The sequence below is a fragment of the Geotrypetes seraphini genome, chromosome 6 (genome assembly GCF_902459505.1).
Source record: "Geotrypetes seraphini chromosome 6, aGeoSer1.1, whole genome shotgun sequence".
Classification (NCBI taxonomy): domain Eukaryota; kingdom Metazoa; phylum Chordata; class Amphibia; order Gymnophiona; family Dermophiidae; genus Geotrypetes; species Geotrypetes seraphini.
This window is the reverse complement of record NC_047089.1, coordinates 236,397,685-236,420,273: the sequence shown is the minus strand read 5'-3', so window position 1 is coordinate 236,420,273 and position 22,589 is coordinate 236,397,685. Positions and strand designations below refer to the sequence as shown.

At 47.4% G+C, this 22,589-nt stretch overlaps 1 protein-coding gene across 1 annotated transcript in view; it reads left to right on the top strand.

Annotated features, from left to right (window-relative positions):
- The window catches only part of F5 (coagulation factor V), a 181,297-nt gene that overhangs the window by 7,886 nt on the left and 150,822 nt on the right, over positions 1–22,589 (top strand). The gene's annotated exons all lie outside the window — the stretch shown is intronic.

Sequence of the window (22,589 nt, the reverse complement as noted above, 5' to 3'; positions counted from 1 at the left end):
CGCCGTGGCCAGGAGGGTTTGGGCTTCCTCCTGGCCCGATATTGTCGGGGAGTTGGGGAGTCGGCCGGGCAAGAGGGCTTGGGCTCCCTCTTGCTCCGATCGTGGATGCGGGTGCGGGTGGGAGCGCGTGCGAGCGGTCGTTCGGGGTGGGGGTGCGAGCGGTCCTGCTGGGGGGGTGAATCGGGCGTCGGGCGGGGTGGGAACTATGTAAAAAAAAATTTTGTATACCGCGCTCACGCGTATAATGCGCGAGGGGTATGTGCGGTAGGTAAAAACGCGTATAACGCGCGCGTTATATGCGTAAAAATACGGTACTCTAGTCTTAATTATATGTGAACCGAGTCGAGCTCCACTGGGAGATGACCCGGTATATAAACCAAAGATTAGATTAGATTAAAAGACATTTAAAAGCATATTTTTTCCAATTGGCCTTCTCAACTTAGAACAGAGTTTGGGACTGTGATCCGGGTTTATATAATGATTGATTGATTAATTATGTATTGAAGTAATGATTAGTTCTGTAATGCAAAAATTTTTAGCTGTAGGTATTAATTATGGTTCATTGAGCTTTGATTGTTTTACTATTAGAATTATTATTGTTGAGATGTTTGCTATGATATTTTATGAAAAAAAAAAACAACTTTTGTTCTTAATCTTTCCTTTTCTATTTTTAATGGAGTTCTTTTCTTGAAGAATGTGAACTATGTATTGTAAACCGCTTGGATCCCGTTAGGCTGTTATGTGGTATAGAAAGTTCTTAATAAGCATAAACTTCCTTTTGTTTTCTGGCATTCGTCTCTTTGGAAGTGGTTCCTTTTTTGAGTTTCATTTCTTCCCAATTGTCTTTCTTGTTTTTTTTAAAAGAACAGACGCGATTTACTGTGCCCTTTGGGACTCGGTAACGTCTTTTCCCTTTATTATTATCATCCGTGTTAAGTTAGAATGTAGCGTCAGCAAAGAGATGGATGTGATAAGCATGGTGATAGCTTTTTACCATAAACCAGCAAGGAAGAAAAGGAGACCCAAGTGGATTGCATTCAACCGTGTATTTATTTAGTTACACCTGAAAGGGTCTCTTACCAGCTCCATCAAAATGATCCTTGTTTTCACAAAGAAAATCTCACACCCCCATAAGAGCCAACTTTTCGAAGTGATTGGGGTTGCAGAACCCAATGGAAATTATCCCTTTCCTGGGCACAGTATTGAGGTGGCCCAAAACACCCACAGACCTGGCACCACATCACCGATCTATCTGATGAGGTAGGAACTGTGACCTGAAGTAAAGCAAAGGGGGGTGAAGAGCACCGATCTTGTTTAGCCCTCTGTGATGCCTGAGTGATTCTCAAAGGGGCAGTTAAACCGGCCAGTGTAAAATAATGGTTCAGTCAAACTTCTGGGCATCAGAGAGAACGTCTTGTGGAACCTGATTGCACATACGGAACCCATAAGTTCGATGATGGTCCTCGAATGATCTCGCTGTGGCTCTCGTGCAGGAGATAAGACACTGAGCACTCATTTATACATTTAAATATTTATTTAATATCGAATTTAAACATACAAGTCAAATGTATAGTTTTCTATGAATGAATTGAAGGAGCTGGTAACCTATTTGAACTTGCACATATGGAATGTTATCCCAGGACAAGTAGGCATGATATTCTCACATGTGGGGTGGCGTCATCTACGGAGCCCCGATGTGGAAGCATTTTCAAGCAAACTTGATTGAAGATTTAAGTTTGCTCTGCTGCTCCACGTATGCGTGCCTTCCTGCTCCACTAGGGAGCGCATCCCCTCGTGGTCTCCAGTTCAAAATTTTCCGCTGAGCCTAGAAGTCGTGTTTTTTCAGGCTCTGCCCCAACTGCCTTCTAGCACCGCGATTTTTCTTATTTTTTCTTGATTAAGTCGCTGTGCGCAAATTTTTTCTTGTTCAACTTGTTCCTGCTTCGTTTTTGACCGACCCGGAGGCTTCCGGGTCCCCGTGGCCGCGTGGCTACTCGAGCCGCGGCCACTTTCGATTCTATGTCCCGGCCTTTGACCGGCTTTAAAAAGTGCACCCGGTGCGAGCGGCTTCTTTCCATCACAGACCCGCATCGCCGGTGCATCCTCTGCCTGGGGGCCGCTCATCCAACTGACTCCTGCCCCCAGTGTGCTACTTTCCAGAACCGGGCCCACCGCCGAAGAAAAGCCCGCATGGCGGATCTCTTCACCGCTGACCAACCCTCTACCTCGGCCTTGAGGTCGGCCCCGGCCTTGACCTCGGCCCCGAATACCTCGGCATCGCCTCGAGACTCCAATCCGAAGTCCTCGGGACAACAGAAAGCCTCGGCTCCGGGTAAGTCCCCTCTTCCCTCTTCAGGTTCCGTAACAGCGAAGAAGCCAGCCTCGGGGACACCGGCAACGCATGGCGGAAGTCCCATGCTCACAGCCCCGGCGAAACCCACCAAGCCTTCGGGCCGTGCCTCCACCACACTGGAATACTCTGATACGAGGTCGCCCCCGGTGGAGTGCACCGAGGCAGTGGACATGCCCTCGATGCTGTCCGTGCCCGTTTTCCAGGACCTACTCCGAGCGATGATCTCATCGGAGCTGTCCGCTGCAGTGGCCCATCTACAACCGGCCTCAACCTCGACCCCGCATGTGCCAGACCAGCCTGAGCCTCGCGTCGAGCCACCTCGAGGAAAAGCGCGCAAGCTTCGCCGCATCCCATCCTCCTCGGACACCTCGCCGAGACACCCGAGGCGCTCTCCCTCCACAGACCGCCGCGGGGCAAAACGTCGTGCTAAAACGACAGAAACCTCGAACCGCCGTACCTCCAAGAAGGCCCGAGGTTCCCCCACTCTACGAGGCCGTTCACCTACACCTCGTACGGGACCGCTGAGGGTGACGGAGCTATCACTCCAACCCGCGCATCCTCCGAACTCCCCCTCGGACCGGGGCTCCGATCCGAGGTTTCAGACTTTCACCGAGGGAGTCCGGGTCGAGGTCACCGATCCAACATCGATCGGTACCCCGAACCCCGGCATCGTCTCCGAGGGGCTCCTCGAGACGACGGAGATCCACGACCCCGGAACACTTTCACAGTGCTTCCCTGGTCTCAGAGCGTGGATCGGAGCAAGAACCTCGATACTCGAGGGAAGCCTCCCCATCCTTCTCCACCCGACGGAGGTCTCGTTCACCGACCCCGCAAGGGGCCTCGGGAACATCCCGCCCATCCTTCTCTCGCTTTGTCCAGGACATGGGCCACGCTTTGGACTTAGACCTCCAGTCCGACTCCAGATACTCTAAGGAGTACCTAGCGGAGCTGGATATGCCATCACTGCCCATAGAGTCCCTTCGCTTACCGCCTAACCCGGTACTCCAACAGGCTTTCTTCAGGAACCTCGAGACCCCCTATATGGTCACAGCAGTACCCTCCAAAATGGAAGCCAAGTACCGTACAGTACCCTTCCCGGGATTTGAACAACCGCAGCTCTCCCACCAGTCGCAGTTAGTAGAATCCTCCTTGAAAAAGGCTCACCCCTCCAGTGTCTCAGCGGCGGTCCCCCCAGGCCGAGAAGGCCGAACCCTAGACAAGTTCGGCAGGAGACTATATCAAAATGCGATGATGGCCTCTAGGGTGCAAAGCTACACTTTCACCTTCACATCCTATCTCAAACACCTCATTGGACTACTGAGAGCCTTTGAAACTGACTTACCGGCCTCCCGCCAAGGAGCGTTTAGCCTGCTTGCAGAGTCCCTCTCCAACCTACGCCTCCATCTATTCCACGCGGCCTACGATGGCTTCGAACTCTCCTCCAGAGAGGCAGCCTTTACTATCGCCATGCGCCGACTAGCTTGGCTGCGCCTGGTCGACATGGACCCCAACTTACAGGACCGGTTGGCTAACCTCCCCTGCGTGGGTAAAGAACTGTTCGATGACACTATCGAGGCGGCTACAAAACGCCTCTCCGAACACGAACGCTCGTTTGCCTCCCTCGTGCGGCAAAAGCCTAAACCGCCCACGTCCAGGCCGTTCAGGGCCCCTCCTCGCCGCTACCCACAAAAATCCACTCCTGCTTTCTCGCGGCCTCCGCCCAGGCGTCCGCAAGCCCACCATTGGGCTCTGCCCAAGTCCCAACCGCCTGCGACTACCAAACCGTCCCCGTCCTTTTGACGGGATACGCGGAAGGGGGCGGACCCCCTCCGCCATAGTCCCAGGCCTCCTTCCCATCGGGGGTCACCTCAAAGTCTTTTACCCTCGCTGGGAACAAGTCACGTCGGACGCATGGGTCCTTGGCGTGATCTCATCAGGATACTCTCAACTTTCGGGTCATTCCTCCAGACAACCCCCCAAGGAATTGCCCTCCCAACCGGACGCAGCTACCCCTACTCCTCTCCGAAGCTCGAGATCTGCTTCACCTGAGAGCAGTGGAGGAGGTTCCCCCCGGCCAACGGGGGAAGGGCTTCTACTCCCGTTACTTCCTGGTACCGAAAAAAAAGGGAGACCTTCGCCCAATACTAGACTTGAGACGCCTCAACAAATTCCTGGTATGGGAAAAATTTCGAATGCTTTCCCTACTGACCCTCTACCCCCTGATCGACGAGGGCGACTGGCTCTGCTCCCTCGATCTGAAGGAGGCGTACACACATATCCCAGTGCACCCCGCTCACCGCAAGTTCTTGCGTTTTCAGGTGGGAAACCTGCACCTGCAATACCGAGTCCTCCCCTTCGGTCTAGCATCGTCACCTCGGGTCTTCACCAAGTGCCTCGTGGTGGTCGCAGCTACCTTACGCTCCCAAGGTCTTCAGGTATTCCCCTACCTGGACGACTGGCTGATCAAAGCCCTGTCCAGGGAAGGGGTTATCTCAGCGACCCAACAGACTATTATCTACCTACAGAGTCTGGGGTTCGAGATAAACTTCCCAAAATCCCAACTTCGCCCCTCGCAGTCCCTACAATTCATCGGGGCCACGCTGGACACAGTTCGCCTCCGTTCCTTCCTCCCCCCCTCCGCGTCTAGAGGCGTTAGTAAGTCTGAGCCGAAGGATCTCACTGCTGACCTCGGTATCAGCTCGACAGATGATGACTCTCCTGGGCCACATGGCCTCCACCGTCCATGTCACACCCTTCGCCCGCCTCCATCTGAGAATCCCTCAATGGACCCTGGCCTCTCAATGGCGTCAAGACCGGGACCCGATCAATCGTCCCGTGACAGTGACTCCTTCCTTGCAACGATCGCTCCGCTGGTGGGCCGACTCTTCAAATCTTTCCAAAGGTTTGCTCTTCCTCGCCCCTCCTCACAGCAAGGTACTCACCACGGACTCGTCGGAGTATGCTTGGGGAGACCACCTGGACGGCCTCCGCACTCAGGGGATGTGGTCAGCAGAAGACCGCCGCTGTCACATCAACGTGCTAGAGTTCCGGGCCATCTATCTCGCAGCTGTAGCTTTCCAACATCTGCTTCACGACCGGGTGGTCCTCATCCGAACCGACAACCAGGTAGCAATGTACTACGTAAACAAACAAGGGGGGACAGGATCTTGGCCCTTCTGTCGGGAAGCCATGCGCCTCTGGAAATGGGCAATCTCCAACAACACCTTCCTTCGAGCGATGTACATACAAGGAGAACAAAACTGTCTGACGGACAGACTCAGCCGCCTCCTCCAGCCACACGAGTGGTCACTGCACTCTCAGACCCTACGACAGGTGTTTGAAAAGTGGGGGACGCCTCAAATAGATCTGTTCGCATCCCCCCACAATCACAAACTGCCCCTCTTCTGCTCCCGGATACACTCCCCGGACCGACTCGAGGCCGACGCCTTCCTCCTCGACTGGGAGGGAAGGTTTCTGTACGCGTTCCCGCCGTTTCCTCTGATCCTGCGGACGCTGGTCCACCTGAAAACGATGAAAGCCACCCTGATCCTGATTGCTCCTCGCTGGCCACGCCAGCCTTGGTTTTCCCTTCTACTTCAACTCAGTGTCAGAGATCCACTGCCTCTGCCTCAGTTTCCCTCTCTACTATCACAGAGTCAGGGTTCGCTGTTGCATCCCAATCTTCAATCTCTTCATCTGAATGCTTGGTTTCTTTCCCCCTGACTTCTCTCCCCATGTCTCAATCAGTCAAGGAGATATTGGAGGCCTCTAGAAAGACCTCGACGAGAACCTGCTATTCCCAAAAGTGGACCAGATTCTCAACCTGGTGCTCCTCTCACAGCCAGGACCCGGTGTCGGTCCCCGTTCCTCTGGTCCTTGACTATTTACTTCAATTATCTCACTCCGGCCTAAAGACCAACTCCATTCGAGTACATCTCAGTGCGATTGCGGCCTTTCATCAGCCCCTGGAAGGAAAAGCCCTCTCGCTCCACCCCTTAGTCTCTCGCTTCATGAAGGGTCTTCTGAATGTCCACCCTCCTCTCAAACCCCCTCCGGTGGTTTGGGACCTCAACGTGGTTCTGGCTCAACTAATGAAACCTCCATTTGAGCCCCTAGACAAATGCCATCCTAAATTCCTCACTTGGAAGGTGATTTTCCTGCTCGCACTCACTTCCGCCCGGCGAGTTAGTGAGGTACAGGCTCTGGTAGCGGACCCACCCTTCACTGTATTCCACCATGACAAGGTGGTACTCCGCACACATCCAAAGTTCTTGCCTAAAGTAGTGTCTGATTTCCACCTCAATCAGTCCATCGTCTTGCCTGTGTTTTCCCCAAGCCCCACTCTCACCCCGGAGTGGTGGCGCTTCACACTCTTGACTGTAAGAGAGCGTTGGCTTTTTACCTCCAACGCACTCAACCGCACCGGAAAGTCCCACAATTATTTTTGTCCTTCGACCCAAACCGGTTAGGCCACCCAGTTTCCAAACGCACCTTGTCCAACTGGCTGGCCGATTGCATCACCTTTTTGCTACGCTCAGGCTGGTCTCGCGCTGCATGGTCGAGTAATGGGACACAAGGTCCGAGCGATGGCAGCCTCCGTAGCGTTCCTCAGGTCCACACCTATTGAGGAAATCTGCAAGGCTACCACGTGGTCTTCAGTTCACACCTTCACCTCCCACTACTGTCTGGACTCACTGTCCAGAAGCGATGGCCGTTTCGGCCAATCGGTATTGCGAAATCTATTTGCTTAAATTGCCAACTTCCCTCCATCCCTTTTCAGTTAGCTTGGAGGTCACCCACATGTGAGAATATCATGCCTGCTTGTCCTGGGATAAAGCACAGTTACTTACCGTAACAGGTGTTATCCAGGGACAGCAGGCATATATTCTCACAACCCGCCCACCTCCCCGAGGTTGGCTTCTTTGCTAGTTAAGTGAACTGGAGACCACGAGGGGATGCGCCCCCTAGTGGAGCAGGAAGGCACGCATGCGTGGAGCAGCAGAGCAAACTTAAATCTTCAATCAAGTTTGCTTGAAAATGCTTCCGCATCGGGGCTCCGTAGATGACGTCACCCCACATGTGAGAATATATGCCTGCTGTCCCTGGATAACACCTGTTACGGTAAGTAACTGTGCTACATGCTTCACAACTTTGGACCTACAGCTTCTCCAAATTTTATTTATGTTATAGAAAAGGTCAAAATGGCCTGATTTCCCTTCTTTCTGCATAAGCCCCAAACCTCTGGTGACCCTAACCCTGGATGAACATTGAGGGCTCCTTGTACAAAGGCGCACGAGGGCCTTAACGCGCGGAATAGCGCACGCTAGCCGCTACCGCCTCCTTTTGAGCAGGCGGTAGATTTTTGGCTAGCGCGTGCTAATCCAGTGCGCGCATTAAAAACGCTAGCGCACCTTTGTAAAAGGAGCCCTGAATCGGATTAAAACTATGTACCATTTTTTAAAGAAAAGATTGTTTTTTTGGGGTTTTTTTTTTTTTTTTTTTTTGCACATTAGTAAATGTGTAATTGTGTCATGATAAATTGGGGTGTGGACTTGTGGCCTGTTCATTGTATCTGGCCTCTTTTTGTGATGTGCTTCATTTTTAGTAAATAAATAATTATAAAAAAAAAAAAAAAAAAGTAGTAGAAATCAGGGACCAAGAAAATGGTATAAAATAGTTTCAAATAAAATAGCCAGAGATATGTGGGGTGGTTTTTTTTTTCTTTTGTAGCAACAGCAGCTATATATTGAACTATCTGTCTTAAAACACATTTAAAACTTATTTCAAAAGATATATTTTGAGAAAAATATCACATGAAAATTAGAGTTTCTGCACATTTAAAAAATGAAAACAAGTAGGGTATAACCCCTCCTTTACAAAACCGTAGCGCGGGATTCCTATGAGCGTCGGAGCAGTTACTGCCGTAGCTGGCGCCAAAAACCGCGCTATGGTTTTATAAAAGGGAGGGTAAGTGTCAAATGATTTGCAGTCTTCCGCTTTGGAAATCTACAGCTGGTCAAATGGGCAACCTTTTTTTTTTTTTTTGGCAAGAAAATGCATGAAAACAGGAGATCTAAAAACCCGGAAACAACCAAGTGTAGTTTTTTACGTCTCTGCTTTTGATTTATTCACTATAAAGATATATATTTTTTTTCATTCTGTGTTTCCTTGCTTTAGTGATTTCTCGGTGATTTTGTTTCCGCCTATTAATTTGAAAACTAGTGTATCGACGGGTCACGTGATGCGCACGAAGTGAGCGGACGTGCGTTGCTGGGCTCCGCGAACCGACTACCTTAAAACCTGCTTAATATTGATACCTGGCAGCTGCGAGGGGTATCGCTGGACCTGCGGGCACGGAGCGTCAGGACCAGGAGGTTCGGCGGTGTGTTGTTCCGTGCGGGAGAAGCCCCGGTATGCCCATAAAAGCGGCAAAAACACCGAAGAACAAAGTCAGCACGCTGGAGCCCAAAATGGCGTCGGCTCCCGCCTCGCCGCCGCTGGAGCTGGGCGACTGGGCTATCGAGATCTCTCGCCTGGTGACCACTGCCCTGGAGGACCGCCTCAATAAATTACAATCGGCGGTGGATGGCATTAATGAAAAATTTGAGAACCAGGCTCAGCGGCTCACAGAGGTGGAGAATCGTGTTTCTGCCCGGGAGGATGAGGCCCTGCAGACACAGAGGCGGGTGGATAGCCTGCAATCACAGGTGGCTGCCCTCACTGAAAAACTTGAGGACACGGAGAACCGCCAGAGAAGAAATAACCTGAGGGTTGTGGGGCTTCCGGAGTTGCAGGGCGCGGATGCGCTGTATCAGTTTTTCCATACTTGGCTGCCAGAACATCTGGGCTTGGAGACCTCGGCCATGTCTTTTGTATGTGAAAGAGCACACAGGCTGGGAACCACTTCAGGGGCTAACTCGAAGCCTAGAGTGGCTATTGCCCGGTATGTAAACTGGAAGGAGAAGGAACAACTCTTGAAGGCGTATCGTCTGGCTGGTGGTTTGCAGTATGAGGGACAGCGGCTGCTCCTCTTTAATGACTATTCTGCGGGTGTGTCTTCTCGGCGGAGGGAAATGGCGCCCATCTGTACCACCCTGCATCGCAGGGGGGTACGCTTTGCTCTGGTATACCCTGCAAGCTTGCGGATCTGGAGAGAAGGCAAGGTGCATACTCTGCTGACCAAGGGGGAGGCGCAGCGCTTCTTGGATACCATCAACGCCGCTGATCCTTCTGGAGAGGGCGGAGGAGTCCCGGGCAGCTGATATCTGACGGGGTGGCCCGTTCGGAGTTGACGAGACTCCCCTGTTGGTCCCGGTGGTCCTCTTCTGGGACTGCATGATCTTCTGATTTGATGACGTTTGGTTCTGTTCTGTCCTGTGTATCTTTGACCTGGACCTACCTGGAGATTGCGAGGGGACTTCTGGCGGCTCCGCAGGGGAGGACGCGGCTGGCCCCTGCCTTCTCCGTGGCAGGTGCGGCTGGTGTGCATGGCCACCCTGATTGGGGACCTGGATGCCTTGTCTCAGGCCGGAGACTGTTTCTGTCAGGAGCTGGTGATTTTGTTCTTGCTTTATGTTACCATGATATATTGCTCTAGAAGCTGTCACATATAGCTGGTACTGGTTCGTGGGCTGCCCAGCTCACTGACCCCTATTCTCAGATTTCCCTTATGGGATTTTGTTTTTCTGTACTGGTTTTGTTGGGTTTGTGGGGAATTTGGGGAGAGTCCTGGGGGCAAATTCTCTGGGATTGGGGAGGGGGGAGGGGGTGTGTGCTTGTTGGGATGTTTGGCAGTGGTTTGTGGGATGTTTGGAAGACTGAATGGCAGTGTGGTTCGGGGCGGGTTAGGGGTGTGTGTGTAGGACTGACACCTTTATATAATATCTTGGGGCCCGCGGCTTCCGGACGGGGCCGGAGGCACGTGGGGGCGGCTGTTTTCATGCCCTACCGACAGCGAGGGAAGGGTCTTAGCTGGGAGGGCCCTCTCCTCTTGACACTACTATTAGTATTTCCTGTCTTGTTCTTTAGGTATCTCTTTGATAATGGTTAACCTCCGCATTTCCACATATAATGTGGATGGTATCCATTCTCCCGTAAAGAGAAAAAAGCTGCTGAATTGGTTCAAGAAAAATCACATAGATATTGCTTACCTACAGGAGACTCATCTATCGGGGGCTGAGCATGCCAAGTTGCGTCGGGAGTGGGTGGGGGAGGTATGCTCTTCTTCTTTTAACTCCAGACAGCGGGGGGTTGCGATTTTGTTTCACAAACAATTACCGATACATATACATAAAACTCTGCAGGATAAGGAGGGGCGATATGTGATAGTTTTGGGGGAACTGTGGGGTCAGAAATGGATGTTTTGTAATCTCTATGCCCCTAATGTGTATAGTCACCGATTCTTTTCTGGGCTCTTGGCCCAGATAGCTCAATATTCAGATTATCAACTTCTGGTGGGAGGGGACTTTAATATCACGGCTGATCCCTCCATGGACTGTAGACCGGCGAGGGTGTGTCCGGGGGACCATGGAGCCAAGGGGGTAAATTTTTTGATGGACCAGTTGCATTTGATGGATCTGTGGCGGACTTTGCATCCTACTGAGCATACCTACACTTTTTACTCGCACCCCCATGAGGTCTATGCTCGTCTGGACTACTTTCTGGCGTCACCCTCGCTGCTCCCGCAGGTAGACCATGTCTCTATTGAGGAGGTTCCCTTATCGGATCACTCCCCGCTAATATTGTCGGTCAGGCTTACGAATGATACTCCGCGCAGGGGGTGGCGGTTTCCAAGCCATCTGTATAAGGATCTGGAGTTTCATAGATATCTCCGGGAACAATGGCAGGAGTATTGTCACCATAACGAGTCCCAGGATGTTGATCCGGTGACATTTTGGGAGGCATCTAAGGTTGTACTCCGGGGATATATTATTGCTTATGTATCTAGGGCACGGCGGCGCCAGGAGGCTGATCTGTTACGGCTTTCTGGAGAATTGCAGGCTTTGAGACGGCGTCATGTTGCTTCGCTATCAGTGGAGGACAAAAGCCGGCTGGGGGAGGTCCGATCACAATTGGAGGTCCTTCTGACGCAGCGGGCCAATAGGGATATCTATTTCCAACGCTATCGTTTGCATAGATGGGGGGGAAAGGCTGGAAGGCTCCTGGCCAATTTAGTGCGTCCTCCTCGCAAACAACAGGTCATCCTGTCTATTAAAGATGGTGCGGGTCGCCTTTATACCGGGGCGGATGACATTCAGTCTCAGTTTGTGCAATTCTATGAGACCCTATATTCTCGCCGTGAATCTTCCGAACCTGACCGCACGGAATTTTTCCGGGATCTGGTTTTGCCTCAGGTGACTGCTGCCCAGCTTGACCTTCTGAATGCTCCGGTCACGGCGGCGGAGATCCAGCTGGGTATTAAAGCATTGAAACTCACGAAAGCGCCAGGCCCAGATGGGTTTGGGCCCGAATACTATAAGATCATGGCTGATTTGGTCCCTTCAGCCTTGGGGGATGCGTTTAATGAGTTGCATGCAGGAAAGGGTCTAGGACCGCGCAATATGGCCCATGTGGTCTTGTTACCCAAACCAGGGAAGGATCTTGCCCAAGTGGGGTCATACCGCCCGATCTCGCTGCTTAATCAAGACGTAAAGCTGTTGGCGGCGATACTGGCCCGCCGCCTGAATGCTGTCCTCCCTTTGTTGATTCATGAAGACCAAGTGGGCTTCGTTCCGGGCCGGTACGCCTCCATGAATCTGTTTCGGGCGTTAATGGCCTTGCATTCGAGAAGAGGGACGGGGAGTAAATCGGCTATCGTGGGGTTAGACATGGAGAAGGCCTTTGACAGCATTTCATGGCATTTTTTATTCTGGGTTATGCAGCAATATGGCCTGGTTGGCCGTTTTCCTGACTGGATTCGTAGTTTGTACCTTCGTCCGCAGGCGCGCTTGCTGGTGAACGGGGGTCTTACTGATCCTTTTCCTTTGGGCAGGGGTACCAGGCAGGGCTGTCCTCTTTCCCCCCTTCTCTTTGTGTTAGCCCTTGAACCCTTGGCGGTAAAGCTGCGCACAGATCCTTCCATTCGGGGAATTCGGATAGGAGACAGGGAGAGTAGGATTAACCTCTTCGCGGATGACATCCTCCTCTATCTTGATAATCCCATAGATGATCTGGAGAAAGCACTTGGGGTGGTTCGCACTTTTGGAAATTTTTCTGGGATGAGGGTTAATTGTGCCAAGTCTGAGCTGTTGCCTTTGGACTCTACTCACAAGGAGCCCTGGCACTCCGCTCTTTCTATACCGCCAGCAGATGGACCGTTGCGCTACCTAGGGGTGTATCTGACACCCGATTTATCCCTCCTGTACCAGCAAAACATTCGTCGCCCCCTCGAGCAAATTGCGGCTCAGTGTGATCGTTGGAGGGAGTTGCCGTTGGGATTGTGGGGGAGAGTAGCTCTCACAAAAATGGTTCTCCTGCCAAAGATCTTGTATCCCATTCAGACTATCCCTGTGTGGCTCGCCGCCCGGGATGTAAGGGCTTTTCGGTCTACCATTTCTTCTTTTATTTGGAGACGCAAAAGGGCACGCATTAGCTATACTAAATTGATGCTGGACCGTTCTCAGGGGGGCGTGAATCTTCCGGATATAAGACATTATAACGTAGCAGCTTTGCTTCGCTTCATTCATGAGGGATGGACTGGACAGTACAAATATGCTTCTGGGGAATGGCTATCCTCCTGGTGCGCGCCGCATTCTTTCCTGGCCCTTCTCCATGTGGCGCCTTCCGCGGTTCCCGGGGGTTCCTCGACCATGCATTTTCTCCAGCCTCTTAGGATGGCGTGGCGGTGGTGGAGGCGCCATCAACAGAAAACGCCTGCTGCATCGGCACTCTTGCCTCTGTGTGGTAACCTTGCTTTTGTTCCGGGGATGGGACCTTCTCGACTTCGGGTGTGGGAGCAGCGGGGGTGTAGGACCTTGAGGGATGTGTGGGATGGGGGTAGTGGGGATGCTTTCCCTTCCTTTGCCCAGATTCAGCGGCGCTGGGATGTGCCCGGGAATCATTTCTGGGTGTATCTTCAGATCCGCCACTACTATACTACGCTGGCTCGGAAATGGGGGGATGCTTGGCTCTGTGGTCCTCTGGATGCACTCTTCTTCTTGCTTCCCGCAGCCCAGAATAAACTTTCTACCTGGGGACGTATGCTACGGGCAAATCTGGCTGAGGAGGCCCTTGATGGAGTGGCCTCTGTGTGGAGGAGGGAGCTGGGGTTTCTGGGAGATCGGAGCGAGTTTCTAGCCCTGTTTGGCAATCTCAGACTGTTGGGGGGCTCGTCCGATCTCCAGGAAATGCAGTTTAAGATAATGCACAGGGCATATATTTCTAGGCACCGTGGGGCTCTTATGGGCCTCTGGGAGGGGGCTGTATGTACCAGGTGCAACCGCTCGGCTGGAACATTGGTTCATCATTTTTTAGAGTGCTCCTCCACTGATTTGTGGTCGAGGGTACTTCCTTTTTTGGAGCAAATTGTGCACCGTCCCATTCCACGTGACTATGGCATGCTCTTATTGGGAGATCAGAGAGGGTTGGAGGAGGCTGGTTTTTCGTTTCCTCAGCGGAAATTCCTTTATATAGCCATCCTCTTGGTGAAAAAACTCCTTTTGCAGTATTGGGTGTCTGACCAGGTGGCTTCCTTTACTCATTGGCTACATCGGCTTGCACTGGTAGCCCACTTTGAAATTCATCGTTCTTCCAAGGGGGGGGGGATTGATCTTCGATGCTATGTGGGGTTCTGGAGGGCGGCCTTGATGCTCTGTCCTGGGGAATCGGTGGCACAGCTGGATATCCATTCTTAGGGCCACTGATCCCTTTGTCTCCCCTCTCTCTTTTCTTTTCTTTTTTCTCTTTTCCTCCTCGTTCTTTTCTATTTTCTCTCTTCTTTCTGTGTATGGGGCTTTGGTGTAGTTCGCCTTGAAAGGTGTGTGCTGGTGCGAGTGGGAGGGGTGTATGTGGTGTGGTTGTTGTGGATAGTATGGTACGTCTGGTGTTAGTGCGTATGTGGTATGATTGAGGGGGTTATTTTTGTTTTCTCTCTTCATAAAAAAATTTTTCGCAGATGGCGACTGGAGGGTGCAGAGCTTGTCCGGCTCGATTTTCCTTTCTGTGATTGCCTGCTCGGTTTACAATTTGAGTTATGTTTTCTCTATTTGGACTTTGTGTCCTAGTGCTGTTGGATTTCTGTACTTTCTGTGTTGCATCTGTTAATAAACATTATTTAAAAAAAAAAAAAAAAAATGAAAACTAGTGTATCACCGACATATCACTTTAAGAGATTTTGCTGTTCTTCCCAGTGCAGAGGGCACTGGAATTTGTTTACTGAGTCAAACATTGAACTTAACAGTCACCCACACTCTCTACATAAGAACATAAGAATTTGCCTCTGCCGGGTCAGACCAGGGGTCCATCTCGCCCAGCAGTCCGCTCCCGTGGCGGCCCATCAGGTCCATGACCTGTAAGTGATCCTTTGTCTATAACCCTTTAATTCCCATTTTTCTTCTATCTATACCCTTTCATGGTCCTATCTCTACCTCTATCTATATCCCTCAATCCCCGTATCCTTCAGGAACTTGTCCAATCCCTCTTTGAATCCCCTTAATGTGCTCTGTCCTATCGAATGCGCTTCCGGAGGATGTGATAGGACAGAGCACATTAAGGGGATTCAAAGAGGGATTGGACAAGTTCCTGAAGGATACGGGGATTGAGGGATATAGATAGAGATAGGATCATGAAGAAAAATGGGGATTAAAGGGTTATAGACAAAGGATCACTTACAGATCATGGACCTGATGGGCCGCCACGGGAGCGCACTGCTGGGCGAAATGGACCCCTAGTCTGACCCGGCAGAGGCAACTTCTTATGTAGAGAGTGTGGGTGACTGGAGAGGGAGGGAAAAGACGAGGGAATATTTCATCTTTTGCTGAAGACGCAACTGAGGGAGTAACTGGCATATTTGCTCTGCCAAGGTAAAAGAACATTTAAATCAAACCCAGTATTGCACACAGGGGCATTTTTTTTTTTTTTTTTTTTTAAGTCATCTGAATCTGAAATAGGACATTTTGCTGAAACATCCCAGCCCCCTGCCTCCATCTGTCAGACAGATATTTTTGTCTGGGAAAAGTGTCCAGTTTTTCTGTTTGAAAATAGGCTACGAGAGAGACATCTTAGGGCTCCTTTTACTAAGGTGCGCTAGCGTTTTTAGGGCACGCAGGATATTACCGCGCGCTACGTGGCTAGAACTAACGCCAGCTCAATGCTGGTGTTAGTGTCTAGCACGCGGGGCAGTGTAGCGCACGCTATTCTGCGCGTTAATGCCCTGACGCAGCTTCGTAAAAGGAGCCCTTAGCCTTGAAGAGCCATTTTCAGAAGTGAAATGTCCAGCTTTTGAATGGCAAACAAGCAGGTGCAAAAATGTCTGGCAGTGGAAAGACTAAAAAGGCTAGGGCTCTTCAGCTCGGAAAAGAGACGGCTGAGGGGAGATATGATTGAAGCCTACAAAATCCGGAGTGGAGTAGATCGAGTACAAGTGGATCGATTTTTCACTCTGTCAAAAATTGCAAAGACTAGGGGACATTCGATGAAGAAATGCTTCTAAAGCCAATTTTTTTTCACTCAGAGAATAGTTAAGCTCTGGAACGCATTGCCAGAGATTGTGGCAAGCGTAGTTAACATGGCTGATTTTAAGAAAGGTTTGGACAATTTCCTGGAGGAAAAGTCCATAGTCTGTTATTGAGAAAGACATGGGGGAAGCCACTGCTTGCCCTGGATCGGTAGTATGGAATGTTGCTACTTTTTGGATTTTTGCCTGATACTAGTGAACTGGATAGGCCACAGTGAAGACGGACTATTGAGCTAGATAGAACATTGGTCTGACCCAGTAAGGCTATTCTTAGATTCTTGTATACTATTTTAAATCATTTTTTTATAACCATCTACAGCTCTGATACATAAGAACCTAAGAATAGCCTTACTTGGTCAGATTAATGATCCATCAAGCCCAGTAGCACGTTCTCATGGTGGCCAATCCAGGCCACTAGTACTTGGCCAAAATCCAAGGAACAGCAATATTCCATGCTACCGATCCAGGGCAAGCAGTGGCTTCCCCCATGTCTTTCTCACTAACAGACTATGGACTTTTCCTCCAGGAACTTGCCCAAACCTTTCTTAAAACTAGCTACACTATCCCCTCTTACCACATCCTCTGGCAATGTGTTCCAGAGCTTAACTATTCTCTGAGTGAAAAAAATTCCTCCTATTGGTTTTAAAAGTATTTCCCTGTAACTTCATCAAATGTCCCCTAGTCTTCGTAATTTTTGACAGAGTGAAAAATCGATCCACTTGTACCCGTTCTACTCTACTCAGGATTTTGTAGACTTCAATCATATCTCCCCTCAGCTGTCTCTTTTCCAAGCTGAAGAACCCTAACCGTTTTAGTCTTTCCTCATATGAGAGCAGTTCCATCCCCTTTATGGTCTTTATTATCTTGGTTGCGCTTCTTTGAACTTTTTCTAATTCCGCTATATCTTTCTTGAGATAAGGAGACTAGAATTGCGCAATACTCCAGATGAGGTCGCACCACGGAGCGATACAGGGACATTAAAAAAATCAGCGACATGATTTTTTAATACCAAAATTCAAAAACTGAGGCTTATGTTAGTTGATCCTATTAATCATCATTGATGTTTTCCCATCCTCCAAGGAGTAGATGCACCCAGAGTAGATCTGAGTTGGAATAATTTTACATCTATTGACTGGCAAACCTTTAGTAAGTTCTACAATAAGTATGTTAACTCATACTGTAGACTTGATAGCTGTCCTCCAAATGTTATGAAAGTTGCACCGGTCAACTTTAAAGCCAAATTGTTGATGTGGATTAATTTCTTATTATTCATAGGGAAGTTTCCCGAAGAACAGGGTCAAATTGTGATTACATCAGTTTAAAAAAAACACTAAAGAATCATCCAGCATTGCATCTAATTTTAGACCTATTGCCAGTATTCCTCTGGCTACTAAGATACAGGAAGGTTTGGTAAACGCTGAATTAGTTACATATTTGGATAAGTTTAGCATTTTGCATGAGAATCAATCTGGTTTTTGGTCAGGATTTAGTACCGAAACAATCATGGCCTCTCTGTTTGATCATTTGCATTCATTATTCAGTCAAGGTTCAAGTGCGTTAATTCTGCAGCTAGATCTGAGCAGCGCTTTTGATTTGGTAGATCATACTATTTTGTTGGATTGTTTGGAATCCATTGGAGTCGCAGGTATTGTCTTGAACTGTTTTCATGACTTCCTGGGTAAAAGATCGTACGAAGTGTTTAAAGAAGATACCTTGTCTTATCGTTGGGAAATCTCCTGTGGGGTGCCGCAGGATTCACCTCTGTCCCCCACTTTGTTTAATGTTTATCTTGCTTCCTTGGGAGATTTGTTGCAAAGTTTAAAGCTCAAGTTCCTACATTTATGCGGATGACATTACTATAGTCATCCCGTTAACTTGTCTGTCATTGGAGTTCATAAATTTTTTAGCGATTATTTTCAGTCAGATTGAACTTTGGATGACTGCTTATAAATTGAAATTAAATGCGGAAAAAAATAAAAAAATTTTTAGCAACTCCCAACAATAAGATTAAAGAAACAACAATATACGTGAATGGGTTGGACTATAATATAGAACAATCCATAAAAATATTGGGTGTGACTCTGGATAAATATCTCACATTGGAACAACATACGGATTTATTGTTTAAGAAATGTATCCTTGTTCTTTGGAAGCTTCATACCATTAAGAAGTATTTTGATGAAACATCCTTTTGTTTACTGGTAGTCTTCTATCTTAAGTATTCTCGATTATTGTAACATTATATATCTAGGTGCTTACAAGAAAATTTTGAAAAAATTAAGAGTGATTCAGAATACTGCCGTTCGCCTCATTTTTGGTTTAAAAAAATGGGAGCATATCACTCCTTTTTATTTGAAACTCCATTGGTTGCCAATAGAATCGAGAATTCTGTTCAAATTTTCCGGTATTTGTTATAAATCAGTTTCAGGTTTGTTACCAGGTTATCTTGTGTCTCATTTTCCTTTGAGTCACGCCAAAAAGACCACACGTAGAGTGCACTTGTTTTCATATCCCTCCATAAAATCCTGTCATTATAAGAAGTTCCTTGAGAGAACCCTCTCATTTCAAGCCGCTAAATTGAATGTATGACTTGGAAAAATTATGTTAGAGGTCTCTTCCTATTTTGATTTTAGAAAATTGTTAAAGACTCAACTCTTTGATAGGCTGGTATCTTAATGCATTCTGCTTCATTTTTTCAATCAAGTTCCTTATATTCAACATGATGTATTTTATCTGTTCTATGTATTACTTCTTTTCCTGCCATGCCGGTATTTTCTGCATTATAGTGTAAATTCTTTGTCTTTATCTGTTTTTAAGTCCATTATTCTAATTTGTATTTTATCTGTATCCCATGTATTAGCTCACCTTGTTGTGAACCACTTAGAACTTTTTCGGTATGGCGGTATATAAGAATAAAATTATTATTATTATAACATTCTTAGTGTTGTTAACGATCTTTTTTTTAGTAATTTCTATCATCCAGTTTGCTTTTTTGGCTGCCTTCGCTCATTGGGTGAAAGGATTCATTGTATTGTCTATGATGATACTCAGATCCTTTTCTTGGGCGCTAATCCCCAAGGTGGACCCTAGTATCCAGTAACTATGATTCAGGTTATTCTTCCCAATGTGCATCACTTTGCATTTGTCCACATTAAATTTCATCTGCCATTTAGACATCCAGTCTTCCAATTTCCTATGGTCCGCCTGCAATTTTTCACAATCCGCATGCATTTTAACAACTTTGAACAGTGTAGTGTCACCTGCAAATTTAATCACCTCACTCATTGTTCCAATTTCCAGATCATTTATAAATAAGTTAAATAGCACCGATCCCAGTACAGACCCCTGCGGCACTCCACTGTTTACTCTCCTCCATTGAGAAAAATGACCATTTAGCCCTACCCTCTGTTTTCTAACTAATAACCAATTCCTAATCCACAACTGAACTTTGCCACCTATCCCATGACATTTTAATTTTCTCAGGAGTCTCTCGTGAGGAATTTTATCAAAAGCTTTCTGAAAATCTAGATACACTATATCAACCAGCTCACCTTTATCCAAATGTTTATTCACACCTTCAAAGAAGTCAGACATGATCTCCTTTGGCTGAACCCATGCTGACTCTGTCTCAATAAATCATGTTTGTCTATGTGTTCCACAATTTTATTTTTTATAATTGCTTCTACCATTTTGCCCGGCACTGAAGTGAGGCGTACCAGTCTGTAATTTCCCGGATCTCCCCTGGAGCCCTTTTTAAACATTGGCGTAACATTGGCCACCCTCCAATCTTCAGGTACTACAGACGATTTTAGCGACAGGTTACAGATCACTAACAGCAGGTCAGCAATTTCATGTTTGAGTTCTTTGAGTACTCTGGGATGTATACCATCTGGTCCTGGCAATTTATCACCTTTTAACTTGTTGATTTGGCTTATAACATCTTCCAGATTCACTGAGATTTCTTTCACTTCCTCCGCATCATCACCCTTGAAAACCATTTCCGGTTCAGGTAGATCTCTTACATCTTCTTCCGTAAAGACCGAAGCAAAGAATTCATTCAGTCTTCCTGCTATGGCCTTATCCTCCCTGAGTGCGCCTTTTGCTCCTTGATCATCCAACCATCCCACAGATTCCCTCATGGGTTTTCTGCTTCTACTGTACCTAAAAAAAATCGTGATGAATTTTTTTGCCTCTTTTGCAAGTTTCTCTTCATATTCTTTCTTAGCTGTCTTTATCAATGCTTTGCATCTAACTTGCTAGTGCTTGTGTATTCATTGTCCTCATACAAGTTTCAAAAATTCTGATGAAGGTATCTCTGTCAATACTGTTGAATGCTTCTTTTTTTCAAAATCATTTATACTCAAGAACCCTTTCTTAAAAAATGTGATCTGCGCTGAAGCTGTTGGGCCTAAATCGTGCTCGTTCTTCTCGTAGCGAGTTGTCTGCTTCAGCCTTAAGCCAGCTAAGAATCACTATAACCTTTTTTTGGTACAGATAACAGAACAAGTCCGCTCAGATTAGTGCAGTCCAATAAATCTCCTTTCTTCCACAGCTTTACAATTATACCTTTCTTTCAGTTATCTGGTGCTTTTCTTATCCTTTCCTATGCCACATTACACATTCATAAGAGCTATTTTATCATTTGATTTAATCCTTTCTTCGAGAGTATTGTCTAATCCTGGCAATTTGCCCTTTAACAGCTTTGGATATCTTCTGGCCTGGTGCTCGGTAGATGTTTCAGCAGTCAACTGATCTAATATGATTTCAGGCTTTGGGCAGTTTAGTATTTCCTTAAAATGTTCTTCGCAAAGTTGGACTTTATTTATGTTATCTTTAATGACTTTGCCACCTTTGTCTTTAACAGGTAATTCTTTTCTTCTTTCTGTTCCTGTTGATTTGATTATACAATACACTGTTTTCAAATCTCCTTTTTTTTTTTTTTTTGCTGCTATTTGTTCTGTTCTGCTCACACCCTTTTTAACTTCATAGGTGCCTAAATTCATGAGCTCAGCTTTTTAAAAAAAATATTTGAGGCCGATATTCAGTGTCATTTGGCCAACCAGGAATAGCTCCTCTCTCTCCTTCTCTGCTCAGATCCAACAGACCGTCAAATCCTGTCACTTCATTTTGCTTTTGAATCTGTCTATAACACATTCTTCCCTTATATATATGGGAAGGGAATTCGACAGTTGTGGAGCAACGACAGAGAAAATGTATTGCCTACGGGTATAAATGGAATTCAAAAAAGGGATTACCAGCAAGTGTTGGCTATCAGATCTAAGTGATCGAACGGGAGTATAAGGTATTAAAACTCGCTCAATAAAGGCTTAGGTTTTATGGAGAATTGATTTGAAGGTTAATAGGCAGATCTTGTAGGTTATTCAGTGAGCTATTGGTAGCCAGTGGGATTTCTCGAGAAGTGGGCTAACTTGATCAAATTTCTTTGCTTTCCATAAGAGTTTAATTGAGGTGTTTTGGATGAGCTGTAACTATCTAATCTCTTTCAGGGGTATTACTATGAACAAAGCATTGCAGTAATCAATTCTTGAATTGACCAACGAGTGAATTAATATATTAAGGGATCTGGGTTCCAACCATTTAGCTACTGATCAAATTTGTCTCAGTCTGAAAAATGTGGATTTGATTACGCTGCTGATGTGTTCGTGAAAAGATAGTTTCTGATCGAAAATGACCCCCAGTATCTTGATGGAGGTAACAGTTTGAAGAGTGGTACCAACTAAAGTAATAGGATCGATGAGATTAATTCCATATTGAGTGCCAACCTATTAGTGTCGAGCCAATGATGAATTTGACCGAGTTTTTTGTTAATGGAATGGATTTCCTCGGGATTATTGGGATCGAGAGGATGAAGAAGTTGTATGTCGTCTGCATAGGCAAACGCACTGAAACCTTTGGATTGACAGAGAGAGGGGCATCAGAGGGGCAAGGAGGATATTAAATAAGAGAGGTGAAAGAATCGAACCTTGGGGGATGCCGAAATTAGTAAGGAAGGTTTCTGAAATGGAGTTATTAAATGATACTGTGGAAGAGCGATTAGTGAAATACGAGCAGAACCATGCCAATACTTGATCTGTAATCCCAATTGCCTTAAGTCATCCAAGGAGAAGTTTGTGATCTTTAGTGTCAAATGCAGATAAAAGATTGAGTGATATTAAAAGGATGGAATTGTGATGATCCAAATGGTAGTGAATGACTGTTGTCATGCCTATTAATGAGTGCTCCGCCGAGTGATATTGTCTCAAGCCTGTCTGGTTAGGATGCAGAATGTTAGTTTTCTCAATAAATTCAGAAATTTGGGAGAAAACTATTTTTTTCTGTTAATTTAGCCAAAAATGGAATATTGGCTATGAGCCTGTAGTTTGATTTGTCCTGTGAGCTGTTTCTATGATTTTTGATAATTGGCCTGATGGTAGAAACTTTCCACAAATTGGGGAGACTACTTTGTTGCAGGCACTCTGTTACCCCCAACCCCCCTCCCTGTACCTGAAAATCGTTGGTTGGACGGACGGGTGCCAAGCCCGTCCGTCTGACAGGCCAGCCATC